Source organism: Oncorhynchus gorbuscha, unplaced genomic scaffold (genome assembly GCF_021184085.1).
Source record: "Oncorhynchus gorbuscha isolate QuinsamMale2020 ecotype Even-year unplaced genomic scaffold, OgorEven_v1.0 Un_scaffold_473, whole genome shotgun sequence".
Lineage (NCBI taxonomy): Eukaryota > Metazoa > Chordata > Actinopteri > Salmoniformes > Salmonidae > Oncorhynchus > Oncorhynchus gorbuscha.
This window is the reverse complement of record NW_025745306.1, coordinates 409,884-423,976: the sequence shown is the minus strand read 5'-3', so window position 1 is coordinate 423,976 and position 14,093 is coordinate 409,884. Positions and strand designations below refer to the sequence as shown.

At 44.4% G+C, this 14,093-nt stretch overlaps 1 pseudogene; it reads right to left on the bottom strand.

The window, feature by feature from the left end:
- Positions 1-7,784: 7,784 nt before the first annotated feature.
- LOC124018326 overlaps positions 7,785-14,093 on the bottom strand; it is a 17,386-nt pseudogene continuing 11,077 nt past the window's right edge.

The following is a 14,093-nucleotide window of genomic DNA, read 5'->3' as shown; positions in this document are numbered from 1 at the left end:
GGACCTTGTAAATACGTCCAAGACATCAACGTCACAAGGACCTTGTAAATACGTCCAAGACATCAACGTCACAAGGACCTTGTAAATACGTCCAAGACATCAACGTCACAAGGACCTTGTAAATACGTCCAAGACATCAACGTCACAAGGACCTTGTAAATACGTCCAAGACATCAACGTCACAAGGACCTTGTAAATACGTCCAAGACATCAACGTCACAACGACCTTGTAAATACGTCCAAGACATCAACGTCACAAGGACCTTGTAAATACGTCCAAGACATCAACGTCACAAGGACCTTGTAAATACGTCCAAGACATCAACGTCACAAGGACCTTGTAAATACGTCCAAGACATCAACGTCACAAGGACCTTGTAAATACGTCCAAGACATCAACGTCACAAGGACCTTGTAAATACGTCCAAGTTTAAAATATCCATGAATGAATCTCTATTTTTCCTCCAACATCAAGGAAGGAGAGCCAAGCCGGACATCATGAACCCCTCTCCGTCCCCCTCCCCCTTCCTCCCATTCCCCCTCCCCTTTCCTCCTCCCCCTTCCTCCTTCCCCCTTCCTCCGTCCCCCTCCCCCTTCCTCCCATTCCCCTTCCCCCTCCCCTTTCCTCCTCCCCCTTCCTCCTTCCCCCTTCCCCCTTCCTCCTTCCTCCTCCCCCTTCCTCCTTCCCCCTTCCCCATTCCTCCTCCTCCCCCTTCCCCCTCCCCCTCTCCCCTTTCCTCCTCCCCCTTCCCCATTCCTCCTCCTCCCCCTTCCTCCTTCCTCCTTCCTCCTTCCTCCTCCCCCTTCCCCATTCCTCCTCCTCCCCCTTCCCCCTCCCCCTCTCCCCTTCCTCCTCCCCCTTCCCCATTCCTCCTCCTCCCCCTTCCTCCTTCCTCCTCCCCCCCTTCCCCATTCCTCCTCCTCCCCCTTCCTCCTTCCTCCTTCCTCCTTCCCCCTCCCCCTCTCCCCTTTCCTCCTCCCCCTTCCCCATTCCTCCTCCTCCCCCTTCCTCCTTCCTCCTCCCCCCTTCCCCATTCCTCCTCCTCCCCCCTTCCTCCTTCCTCCTTCCTCCTCCCCCTTCCCCATTCCTCCTCCTCCCCCTTCCTCCTCCCCCTTCCCCATTCCTCCTCCTCCCCCTTCCCCCTTCCTCCTTCCCCCCATTCCCACTACCAGAGAATAAGTGGATTGACTTTTGGCTGAGTTTTCCCTGTCATAATGGTTAATTATGGTGAGTGCACTCTGCTGTTCCTTTGTGAATGAGACTCTCTGGCTGGCGTGTCTTTATGGGACTGGGTCCCGGAGCCCAAGGACACAGCGGAGGACACAGTGGGGGGGGAGAAGGGAGGGTGGCTGGGACAAGAGAGTGTTTGTGGGGCCTTTGCGTCATCCCTCAGGGGCGACGGCTCTAACAGGCTACATTAACCCCTCCCCCAACTCCTCTACCCCCCCCTTCCGTACCAGCACTTAAGGTAATATAACTAACAGGATCTATTTTAAGACCACGGGTCTTTTATCTGATGGATAAAGACGCAAGCCGAGCGTTGTAATTTTTGTCACGTTTTCGGATCGTGTTCTCTTTCTCTCCGCCCACCAGAAGCTAGTTATTAGAGTCACCCTACCAACCGACACTGGTTATCAGAGTCACCTACCAATCGATGCTGGTTATCAGAGTCACCTACCAATCGATGCTGGCTTCCAGAGTCACCTACCAATCGACACTGGTTATCAGAGTCACCTACCAATCGATGCTGGTTATCAGAGTCACCTACCAATCGACGCTGGCTTCCAGAGTCGCCCTACCAATCAACACTGGTTATCAGAGTCACCTACCAATCGACACTGGTTATCAGAGTCACCTACCAATCGATGCTGGTTATCAGAGTCACCTACCAATCGATGCTGGCTTCCAGAGTCACCTACCAATCGACACTGGTTATCAGAGTCACCTACCAATCGATGCTGGTTATCAGAGTCACCTACCAATTGGTGCTGGCTTCCAGAGTCACCTACCAATCAACGCTGGCGAAAGGCTTCTAACTGGCCACTGATTTAATAAGATTCCGTTTTCTTGTAAGAAAAGAATGATGAGAAAATCAATCAACAACGTTGAAAACACCATAAATACACAATAATAGTTCCTTTATAAAAAAGGAGGGTAACCATTAGAGAGTGTAACGTCATTCGTTTGTTGAATGAAGAGAGTCAGACCGAAATGCAGCGTGTAAGTTACTCATGACTTTAATGAAATATATCGCGGTACATGAAATAACTGTATATGAAAACAACAAACGAAACGTGAAACCTATTACAGCCTATCTGGTGACTAACACAGAGACAGGAACAAACACCCACAAAATACAACGCGAAAGTCAGGCTGTCTAAATACGGTTCTCAATCAGAGACAATGACAAGCACCTGACTCTGATTGAGAACCGCCTCAGGCAGCCAAGCCTAACTAGACACACCCCTAATCATACACAATCCCAATTACTACAAACCCCAATACGAAAACACAACATATAAACCCATGTCACACCCTGGCTACCCAAACATATACCAAAAACACAAAATATAATGACCAGGGCGTGACAGAGAGAGTCTTCTCTCTCTCGTCAGTGACAGGACTAGACTATAGTTAACAGGAGGGTAACCATGAGTCTTCTCTCTCTCCTCAGTGACAGGACTAGACTATAGTTAACAGGAGGGTAACCATTAGTCTTCTCTCCTCAGTGACAGGACTAGACTATAGTTAACAGGAGGGTAACCATTAGTCTTCTCTCTCTCCTCAGTGACAGGACTAGACTATAGTTAACAGGAGGGTAACCATTAGTCTTCTCTCTCTCCTCAGTGACAGGACTAGACTATAGTTAACAGGAGGGTAACCATTAGTCTTCTCTCCTCAGTGACAGGACTAGACTATAGTTAACAGGAGGGTAACCATTAGTCTTCTCTCTCTCCTCAGTGACAGGACTAGACTATAGTTAACAGGAGGGTAACCATTAGTCTTCTCTCTCTCTCAGTGACAGGACTAGACTATAGTTAACAGGAGGGTAACCATTAGTCTTCTCTCCTCAGTGACAGGACTAGACTATAGTTAACAGGAGGGTAACCATGAGTCTTCTCTCTCTCCTCAGTGACAGGACTAGACTATAGTTAACAGGAGGGTAACCATTAGTCTTCTCTCCTCAGTGACAGGACTAGACTATAGTTAACAGGAGAGTAACCATTAGTCTTCTCTCTCTCCTCAGTGACAGGACTAGACTATAGTTAACAGGAGAGTAACCATTAGTCTTCTCTCCTCAGTGACAGGACTAGACTATAGTTAACAGGAGGGTAACCATTAGTCTTCTCTCCTCAGTGACAGGACTAGACTATAGTTAACAGGAGAGTAACCATTAGTCTTCTCTCTCTCCTCAGTGACAGGACTAGACTATAGTTAACAGGAGAGTAACCATTAGTCTTCTCTCTCTCCTCAGTGACAGGACTAGACTATAGTTAACAGGAGAGTAACCATTAGTCTTCTCTCTCTCCTCAGTGACAGGACTAGACTATAGTTAACAGGAGGGTAACCATTAGTCTTCTCTCTCTCTCCTCAGTGACAGGACTAGACTATAGTTAACAGGAGGGTAACCATTAGTCTTCTCTCTCTCTCCTCAGTGACAGGACTAGACTATAGTTAACAGGAGGGTAACCATTAGTCTTCTCTCTCTCCTCAGTGACAGGACTAGACTATAGTTAACAGGAGAGTAACCATTAGTCTTCTCTCTCTCCTCAGTGACAGGACTAGACTATAGTTAACAGGAGAGTAACCATTAGTCTTCTCTCTCTCCTCAGTGACAGGACTAGACTATAGTTAACAGGAGGGTAACCATTAGTCTTCTCTCTCTCCTCAGTGACAGGACTAGACTATAGTTAACAGGAGAGTAACCATTAGTCTTCTCTCTCTCCTCAGTGACAGGACTAGACTATATTTAACAGGAGGGTAACCATTAGTCTTCTCTCTCTCCTCAGTGACAGGACTAGACTATAGTTAACAGGAGGGTAACCATTAGTCTTCTCTCTCTCCTCAGTGACAGGACTAGACTATAGTTAACAGGAGAGTAACCATTAGTCTTCTCTCTCTCCTCAGTGACAGGACTAGACTATAGTTAACAGGAGGGTAACCATTAGTCTTCTCTCTCTCCTCAGTGACAGGACTAGACTATAGTTAACAGGAGGGTAACCATTAGTCTTCTCTCTCTCCTCAGTGACAGGACTAGACTATAGTTAACAGGAGGGTAACCATTAGTCTTCTCTCTCTCTCAGTGACAGGACTAGACTATAGTTAACAGGAGGGTAACCATTAGTCTTCTCTCTCTCCTCAGTGACAGGACTAGACTATAGTTAACAGGAGGGTAACCATTAGTCTTCTCTCCTCAGTGACAGGACTAGACTATAGTTAACAGGAGAGTAACCATTAGTCTTCTCTCTCTCCTCAGTGACAGGACTAGACTATAGTTAACAGGAGAGTAACCATTAGTCTTCTCTCTCTCCTCAGTGACAGGACTAGACTATAGTTAACAGGAGGGTAACCATTAGTCTTCTCTCTCTCCTCAGTGACAGGACTCGACTATAGTTAACAGGAGGGTAACCATTAGTCTTCTCTCCTCAGTGACAGGACTAGACTATAGTTAACAGGAAGGTAACCATTAGTCTTCTCTCTCTCCTCAGTGACAGGACTAGACTATAGTTAACAGGAGGGTAACCATTAGTCTTCTCTCTCTCCTCAGTGACAGGACTAGACTATAGTTAACAGGAGGGTAACCATTAGTCTTCTCTCTCTCTCCTCAGTGACAGGACTAGACTATAGTTAACAGGAGGGTAACCATGAGTCTTCTCTCTCTCCTCAGTGACAGGACTAGACTATAGTTAACAGGAGGGTAACCATTAGTCTTCTCTCCTCAGTGACAGGACTAGACTATAGTTAACAGGAGAGTAACCATTAGTCTTCTCTCTCTCCTCAGTGACAGGACTAGACTATAGTTAACAGGAGAGTAACCATTAGTCTTCTCTCTCTCTCCTCAGTGACAGGACTAGACTATAGTTAACAGGAGGGTAGCCATTAGTCTTCTCTCTCTCCTCAGTGACAGGACTAGACTATAGTTAACAGGAGGGTAACCATTAGTCTTCTCTCTCTCCTCAGTGACAGGACTAGACTATAGTTAACAGGAGGGTAACCATTAGTCTTCTCTCCTCAGTGACAGGACTAGACTATAGTTAACAGGAGAGTAACCATTAGTCTTCTCTCTCTCCTCAGTGACAGGACTAGACTATAGTTAACAGGAGGGTAACCATTAGTCTTCTCTCCTCAGTGACAGGACTAGACTATAGTTAACAGGAGGGTAACCATTAGTCTTCTCTCTCTCCTCAGTGACAGGACTAGACTATAGTTAACAGGAGGGTAACCATTAGTCTTCTCTCTCTCCTCAGTGACAGGACTCGACTATAGTTAACAGGAGGGTAACCATTAGTCTTCTCTCTCTCCTCAGTGACAGGACTAGACTATAGTTAACAGGAGGGTAACCATTAGTCTTCTCTCTCTCCTCAGTGACAGGACTAGACTATAGTTAACAGGAGGGTAACCATTAGTCTTCTCTCCTCAGTGACAGGACTAGACTATAGTTAACAGGAGGGTAACCATTAGAGAGTCTTGTCTCTCTCTCTCTCTCTCCCATTTTAAAACATCTCCCTGAGAGAGAAGAGCAACAGAGAGCTGTGATTGGAAGGCTGGGGGGTTCATTGTGTCTCTCTCTCAATTCAATTCAATTCAAGGGCTTTATTGGCATGGGAAACATGTGTTAACATTGCCAAAGCAAGTGAGGTAGACAACATACAAAGTGAATATATAAAGTGAAAAACAACAAAAATTAACAGTAAACATTACACATACAGAAGTTTAAAAACAGTAAAGACATTACAAATGTCATATTATATATATATATATACAATGTACAAATAGTTAAAGGACACAAGATAAAATTAATAAGCATAAATATGGGTTGTATTTACAATGGTGTTTGTTCTTCACTGGTTGCCCTTTTCTCGTGGCAACAGGTCACAAATCTTGCTGCTGTGATGGCACACTGTGGAATTTCACCCAAAAGATATGGGAGTTTTTCAAAATTGGATTTGTTTTCGAATTCTTTGTGGATCTGTGTAATCTGGGGGAAATATGTCTCTCTAATATGGTCATACATTGGGCAGGAGGTTAGGAAGTGCAGCTCAGTTTCCACCTCATTTTGTGGGCAGTGAGCACATAGCCTGTCTTCTCTTGAGAGCCATGTCTGCCTACGGCGGCCTTTCTCAATAGCAAGGCTATGCTCACTGAGTCTGTACATAGTCAAAGCTTTCCTTAATTTTGGGTCAGTCACAGTGGTCAGGTATTCTGCCGCTGTGTACTCTCTGTGTAGGGCCAAATAGCATTCTAGTTTGCTCTGTTTTTTTGTTAATTCTTTCCAATGTGTTAAGTAATTATCTTTTTGTTTTCTCATGATTTGGTTGGGTCTAATTGTGCTGTTGTCCTGGGGCTCTATAGGGTGTGTTTGTGTTTGTGAACAGAGCCCCAGGACCAGCTTGCTTAGGGGACTCTTCTCTAGGTTCATCTCTCTGTAGGTGATGGCTTTGTTATGGAAGGTTTGTGAATCGCTTCCTTTTAGGTGGTTGTAGAATTTAACGGCTCTTTTCTGGATTTTGATAATTAGTGGGTATCGGCCTAATTCTGCTCTGCATGCATTATTTGGTGTTTTACGTTGTACACGGAGGATATTTTTGCAGAATTCTACGTGCAGAGTCTCAATTTGGTGTTTGTCCCATTTTGTGAAGTCTTGGTTGGTGAGCGGACCCCAGACCTCACAACCATAAAGGGCAATGGGCTCTATAACTGATTCAAGTATTTTTAGCCAAATCCTAATTGATATGTTGAAATTTGTGTTTCTTTTGATGGCATAGAATGCCCTTCTTGCCTTGTCTCTCAGATCGTTCACAGCTTTGTGGAAGTTACCTGTGGCGCTGATGTTTAGGCCAAGGTATGTATAGTTTTTTGTGTGCTCTAGGGCAACAGTGTCTAGATGGAATTTGTATTTGTGGTCCTGGTGACTGGACCTTTTTTGGAACACCATTATTTTGGTCTTACTGAGATTTACTGTCAGGGCCCAGGTCTGACAGAATCTGTGCATAAGATCTAGGTGCTGCTGTAGGCCCTCCTTGGTTGGTGACAGAAGCACCAGATCATCAGCAAACAGCAGACATTTGACTTCGGATTCTAGCAGGGGGAGGCCGGGTGCTGCAGACTTTTCTAGTGCCCGCGCCAATTCGTTGATATATATGTTGAAGAGGGTGGGGCTTAAGCTGCATCCCTGTCTAACCCCATGACCCTGTGTGAAGAAATGTGTGTTTTTTGCCAATTTTAACTGCACACTTGTTGTTTGTGTACATGGATTTTATAATGTTGTATGTTCTCTCTCTCTCTCTCCCATTTTAAAACATCTCCCTGAGAGAGAAGAGCAACAGAGAGCTGTGATTGGAAGGCTGGGGGGGTTCATTGTGATGTCAGACGGGGAAAATGACAAACAGCCAAAAACAGAAACATTTAAAACCCCCCCAAGGCCTGATGATAAACTACTGTATGCAGATACACTAAACTGTACCGTGTGTCGCCCTGAAAATCCACATTCCCCATGAGAACATGTTGATGTAGGAATATTTTCTATAACGACAGCGCAACAACTAAAACATTAGACATTAACTTGTTTAAATAATATAATTTATTCAATTTCAGCGTTGTTTCTTTTTAAGACATCAAAAATAAATACAGATTTAGTAAGAAGTCTCTAATATATAACTTCTACCAGCATCATCTGTCTAAAATGTATTTCTTCACATTATATACAAACACATATTATTATTATATATTATATACAGATACACATATTACTATTATATTATATACAGAGACACATATTACTATTATATTATATACAGATACACATATTACTATTATATTATATACAGATATACACGCCACACAAAACACTGTACAATGCTGTTGACAACAATACATACATTTCGGACTGGAACCCGCAGAATAACCCAGTAGGGACTTTAGTAATAACCCAGTAGGGACTTTAGTAATAACCCAGTAGGGCCTTTAGTAATAACCCAGTAGGGCTGTATATAGACAGGCCTTTAGTAATAACCCAGTAGGGCTGTATATAGACAGGCCTTTAGTAATAACCCAGTAGGGCCTTTAGTAATAACCCAGTAGGGCCTTTAGTAATAACCCAGTAGGGCCTTTAGTAATAACCCAGTAGGGCCTTTAGTAATAACCCAGTATGGCCTTTAGTAATAACCCAGTAGGGCCTTTAGTAATAACCCAGTAGGGCTGTATATAGACAGGCCTTTAGTAATAACCCAGTAGGGCCTTTAGTAATAACCCAGTAGGGACTTTAGTAATAACCCAGTAGGGACTTTAGTAATAACCCAGTAGGGCCTTTAGTAATAACCCAGTAGGCCCTTTAGTAATAACCCAGTAGGACTGTATATAGACAGGCCTTTAGTAATAACCCAGTAGGGCTGTATATAGACAGGCCTTTAGTAATAACCCAGTAGTTCCTTTAGTAATAACCCAGTAGGGCTGTATATAGACAGGCCTTTAGTAATAACCCAGTAGGGACTTTAGTTATAACCCAGTAGGGCCTTTAGTAATAACCCAGTAGGGCCTTTAGTAATAACCCAGTAGGGCCTTTAGTTATAACCCAGTAGGGCCTTTAGTTATAACCCAGTAGGCCCTTTAGTAATAACCCAGTAAGGCCTTTAGTTATAACCCAGTAGTTCCTTTAGTAATAACCCAGTAGGGCTGTATATAGACAGGCCTTTAGTAATAACCCAGTAGTTCCTTTAGTAATAACCCAGTAGTTCCTTTAGTAATAACCCAGTAGGGCCTTTAGTAATAACCCAGTAGTTCCTTTAGTTATAACCCAGTAGGGCCTTTAGTAATAACCCAGTAGGGCTGTATATAGACAGGCCTTTAGTAATAACCCAGTAGTTCCTTTAGTAATAACCCAGTAGGGCTGTATACAGACAGGCCTTTAGTAATAACCCAGTAGGGCCTTTAGTTATAACCCAGTAGTTCCTTTAGTAATAACCCAGTAGGGCCTTTAGTAATAACCCAGTAGGGCCTTTAGTTATAACCCAGTAGTTCCTTTAGTTATAACCCAGTAGTTCCTTTAGTTATAACCCAGTAGTTCCTTTAGTTATAACCCAGTAGTTCCTTTAGTAATAACCCAGTAGGGCTGTATATAGACAGGCCTTTAGTAATAACCCAGTAGTCCTGTATTGATTATTGTCCGTCTGCTTATGTGATTAGAGATGTTTATCTTTCTACGATACGTCTCAGAACATTACAATTCCCATTCAGACCAAAACTTAATTCATCAGTCAAAGTAAAGATGTAAGTGTTGCTGTTTGTAACTAAAATAACAGTGACAAACTATTTCAATCTTTAAACTCAGAACTGCCTGTCCATTTTTGGCTCAAAACCAATTCTATTGGATCAAAAACTTAGTTTTTTTTTAAAAAAGTCTCTGTTCATGTCCAATAGGATTGCTGCTTTTATCACCCGCGGTCATTTCATCACAGACTGAGACCAGGGAGAGAGAGTTCAGGTCTGATTACGTACCAACATGGCGGTCCGTTCTCCACTGGTGACACACATTCAGCAGCAACATTAGTCTGGTCTCTTATGTCAAGGACACTGGGCCAATGATGTCCTCTTATCTCCGTGCCATTTATTCTGTTCCATCTTCATGATGTCCTCTTATCTCCGTGCCATCTATGCTGTTCCATCTCCATAATGTCCTCTTATCTCCGTGCCATTTATTCTGTTCCATCTCCATAATGTCCTCTTATCTCCGTGCCATCGATTCTGTTCCATCTTCATAATGTCCTCTTATCTCCGTGCCATTTATTCTGTTCCATCTCCATAATGTCCTCTTATCTCCGTGCCATCTATTCTGTTCCATCTCCATAACTCACTTGGCCGTGATGGGGATCAAATCAAAGTGGTTAAATATCAAACGAGTCAAAATGTGTATTTCAGTCTCCGTCATTTCAGTCCTCTCTTTAGTCTCTTTACGTTCCGGGTTCAAGATCCGGGGTTTAGTCCAGGGTCTCGTGGTTGGGGCTGTCTTCGGGACTCGAGTCCTCCTCAGCCAGAGTGTCTCTGCGAGTGAACGCAGCCGCCAGTTGAACGCTGAGTCGTGGTTTGACACTCGCCATCTCAGACAGCGCGATGGTGTTACGGTTGACCAACGTGGTCTTGTCCATGTTCTCTATGCTGTGCTGGGCCAACACCGCGTCCAGGAAGTCATACTTGGGCAACAACTTGCCGCTCTCAAACAGATACTTCGCCAGGTAGGAGAAAGCCACGTTGCCCAGGAAGGAGGCCAACATGGAGACGGTCTTAAACGGGAACTTCTGCACCACAATGTGTTCCACCTCTCCAGTCAGATGATGGATCCGGTCCTCTATCTGCCAGCCGGGGTAGTAGATGAAGGGGGGTAGTGAGAGGTAGGGTTCCCCTCCTCCGATCCGCAGGATCAGACCGAAGACGTGGCGGCTACGGAGCCGTACGTGTTGGTCCCCTTGACGAAGAGAACGGAGATGAGCTGAGGGAAGATGATAACGTAGACCAGGTCGGAGCTCAGGTACCACAGCCCGTACACCGTCCCCGTTAGCAACGCCATCGCCGTGGCCAGGCCGCCGAACACAAAGATGGTGACACGCATCACCCACACGATCTCGGTGTCCGATGCCTGGGGGGGAGGGGGGGGTACAACGTTACACACACACAACACACAACACACAACACACAACAACACAACACACAACAACACAACAACACAACACACAACACACCACACAACACACAACACACAACACACAACACACAGCACACAACACACAACACACAACACACAACAACACAACACACAACAACACAACACACAACACACAACACACAACACACAACAACACAACACACAACAACACAACACACAACACACAACACACAACACACAACAACACAACACACAACACACAACACACAACACACAACAACACAACACACAACACACAACACACAACACACAACACACAACACACAACACACAACAACACAACACACAACACACAACACACAACAACACAGAGAACAGTGGTTCAAATGCTCCTATGAAGTTCAGATATTTTGTGAACAGGAAGTGGTAAGTGGTGTTTTTTTTTAGTCCCGCCCCCTTCCCAACTCACCGATTGGCGGAAAGCCAGCTGGTAGATGTTCCGAGCGAACATGGAGCTAGCTGATAGGATGGAGGAGTCGGCGGATGACATCACGGCAGCAGAGACCGCCCCCAGGCCGAAGAAGGAGACGAAGGGAGGACAGAGGTACTGGAGGACTATGGGTAATATCATGTCTGCCTGGTCCCTCTCCTTGGGAGGTACAGGTCCATACGCCGTCTGGTTCCAGTCTGAGGAAGACCAGGAACAGAACATACCGTTTGGAACCTGGAACCTGGAACCACAGCTGAATCTAAAGGACTGCCTTTCTCTGGTTCCAGTCTGAGGAACACAACATACCGCTTGGAACCTGGAACCACAGCTGAATCTAAAGGACTGCCTTTCTGAGAACTGAGAACTTAGAACCAGAAAAAAAACATGTAGACAGTGGTCAAACTAAGGAACCTACCGAAGAACTACAACTGTGGAAGAACAGGGGTCAAAGGAACCTACCTAAGAACTACAACTGTGGAAGAACAGTGGTCAAAGGAACCTACCTAAGAACTACAACTGTGGAAGAACAGTGGTCAAAGGAACCTACCTAAGTACTACAACTGTGGAAGAACAGGGGTCAAAGGAACCCACTAAAGAACTACAACCGTGTCTAAGAACTCGTGTGTCAGGTTAGAAGGACCAATGTGGAACCTCCATAACAGAACAACCCAACTGCAGCTTTATAGATGATGATAAACAGTCATGTCAGATTGTCTGTTCTACTGTAACTATATATCACCCCTTAACGTAGCATTTCACCTCCCGTAGTCCTACTGTAACTATATATCACTCCTTAATGTAGCATTTCACCTCCCGTAGTCCTACTGTAACTATATATCACCCCTTAACGTAGCATTTCACCTCACGTAGTCCTACTGTAACTATATATCACTCCTTAACGTAGCATTTCACCTCACGTAGTCCTACTGTAACTATATATCACCCCTTAACGTAGCATTTCACCTCACGTAGTCCTACTGTAACTATATATCACTCCTTAACGTAGCATTTCACCTCACGTAGTCCTACTGTAACTATATATCACCCCTTAACGTAGCATTTCACCTCCCGTAGTCCTACTGTAACTATATATCACTCCTTAACGTAGCATTTCACCTCCCGTAGTCCTACTGTAACTATATATCACCCCTTAACGTAGCATTTCACCTCACGTAGTCCTACTGTAACTATATATCACTCCTTAACGTAGCATTTCACCTCACGTAGTCCTACTGTAACTATATATCACCCCTTAACGTAGTATTTCACCTCCCGTAGTCCTACTGTAACCATATATCACCCCTTAACGTAGCATTTCACCTCACGTAGTCCTACTGTAACTATATATCACTCCTTAACGTAGCATTTCACCTCCCGTCACCTCATGTAGTCCTACTATAACTATATATCACCCCTTAACGTAGCATTTCACCTCCCGTAGTCCTACTGTAGTCCTACTATAACTATATATCACCCATTAACGTAGCATTTCACCTCCCGTAGTTCTACTGTAGTCCTACTATAACTATATATCACCCCTTAACGTAGCATTTCACCTCCCGTAGTCCTACTGTAGTCCTACTATAACTATATATCACCCCTTAACGTAGCATTTCACCTCCCGTAGTCCTACTGTAACTATATATCACCCCTTAACGTAGCATTTCACCTCCCGTAGTCCTACTGTAGTCCTACTATAACTATATATCACCCCTTAACGTAGCATTTCACCTCCCGTAGTTCTACTGTAACTATATATCACCCCTTAACGTAGCATTTCACCTCACGTAGTCCTACTGTAACTATATATCATCCCTTAACGTAGCATTTTACCTCCCATCACCTCCCGTAGTCGTACTGTAACTATATATCACCCCTTAACGTAGCATTTCACCTCCGGTCACCTCACGTAGTCCTACTGTAACCATATATCACCTCTTAACGTAGCATTTCACCTCCCGTAGTCCTACTGTAACTATATATCACTCCTTAACGTAGCATTTCACCTCACGTAGTCCTACTGTAACTATATATCACTCCTTAACGTAGCATTTCACCTCACGTAGTCCTACTGTAACTATATATCATCCCTTAACGTAGCATTTGACCTCCCATCACCTCCCGTAGTCCTACTGTAACTATATATCACCCCTTAACGTAGCATTTCACCTCCCGTAGTTCTACTGTAACCATATATCACCCCTTAACGTAGCATTTCACCTCCCGTCACCTCCCGTAGTCCTACTGTAACTATATATCACCTCTTAACGTAGCATTTCACCTCCCGTAGTCCTACTGTAACTATATATCACCCCTTAACGTAGCATTTCACCTCCCGTAGTCCTACTGTAACTATATATCACCCCTTAACGTAGCATTTCACCTCACGTAGTCCTACTGTAACTATATATCACTCCTTAACGTAGCATTTCACCTCACGTAGTCCTACTGTAACTATATATCATCCCTTAACGTAGCATTTTACCTCCCATCACCTCCCGTAGTCCTACTGTAACTATATATCACCCCTTAACGTAGCATTTCACCTCCCGTCACCTCCCGTAGTCCTACTGTAACTATATATCACCCCTTAACGTAGCATTTCACCTCCCGTCACCTCACGTAGTCCTATTATAACTATATATCACCCCTTAACGTAGCATTTCACCTCCCATCACCTCCCGTAGTCCTACTGTAACTATATATCACCCCTTAACGTAGCATTT